The sequence below is a fragment of the Hipposideros armiger genome, unplaced genomic scaffold (assembly GCF_001890085.2).
Source record: "Hipposideros armiger isolate ML-2016 unplaced genomic scaffold, ASM189008v1 scaffold_531, whole genome shotgun sequence".
Taxonomy (NCBI): domain Eukaryota; kingdom Metazoa; phylum Chordata; class Mammalia; order Chiroptera; family Hipposideridae; genus Hipposideros; species Hipposideros armiger.
The window spans coordinates 279,366-280,795 of NW_017731881.1; positions in this window are offsets into that span (position 1 = coordinate 279,366).

A 1,430-nucleotide genomic window follows, 5' to 3' on the forward strand; every position below is an offset into this window, starting at 1 on the left:
GGCTGTAAGGCAACAAGTTGTCATGGCTTCTCTGGCCTCCTCTGGTCTGTGACAGTTTCTTAGCCTTTGTTTTTCATAACAATGACAGTTTTGAAGAGTACTGGTTGGATATTTTGTAGATTGTCCCTCAGATTGGGTTTGTCTTATGTTTTCCTCATGATTAGACTAAGGTTATGGTGTTTGGAAAGAATACCACAAATGTGAAGTACTTTTCTCATCACATTATATCAGCAGGTCAATGACACCCCCAGGGTTTCGATCACCGGTGATATCAACCCTGATCCCTTGGTTAAGGTGGAGTTTGCCAGGTTTCTCCACTGTAAAGTTTGTCTTTTTTCTTTCCATTCTCTGATTTTTGGAAGTGAGTCACTAAAACCAGTCTGGAAGGGGAGAGAGGTTTATCTTCATGTATTATTTGTGATTCTTTTGTAAGGGGGATTTATCTCTTCTCCCTTTCTAGAAATTTTACTTTAATAGATAATAGCACTTTCTTGAATTTATGGGAAGTTAAACTAAAATCACAGTTGTATAAGACAGCAGGTTTTGGCAGATATAAAATAAACATATGGTGTTGGAATATGAATTTAAGAGATAAACACCTCTTTGGGGACTCCGCCGTGACTGAGATATTTCACTTCAGTACATTTTCCAGATAGCTGAAGTTTATTGCTTTAATCATTAAAACTTTTTTAATATATAAATTTCTCCCATTCTTATGGCTGCTTTTCTGTGACGTATCATATGCTTTTACCTTCTTGAACAGAATATGCTCAAGACAATTTAACCTTTTTAAAAAAATTGGTCATTTTACTGAAATTCACAGCAATGATGATGGTTGAACTTGATGACCTCTAAAGTTCCTTCCAACCCAAATTTAGTAATTATCAGACAAAATAAATGAAACTATGTCCCCAAATAATGAAAACCTTCTTGTTTTCAACCTATGGTTCTTACTTTGGGGTGGCAGTATAGGTGGTCTCAGACTTACTTCTAGACCAGAGAGAAGCAATAGGTGTTCACACAAAAGCATCCAGGACAGCACATACAAATCACTTGGGGAGGTTGTTAAAAGGCCGATTCTGATTCATGCCCAAGATTCTGCATTTCTAACAACCTCCCAGGTGATGCCAATGCTAGATCACTCTTTGAGTAGCAAGAACCCAGGGAACCCTACATACCAAACTTTGTAGCCTGGCTGTCGACAGGACTTTAGAAGGCCAGGGAGTTCCTGGGACATGGTGACATTTTCCCTCATGCTGCAAAGAGCTTTGAATAGACATGGATTATTCAGAGAGTACAGAAAAAGGAGCTAAATTACAAAAATAAATACCTCATTCTTTTTAATATAAGCCAAAGGAAGGAAAGAGAACTACTTTTGAGGCAAACATTTCCTTGACTCTGTAATTCCTTTGATGTTGAAAAGAAGTAAC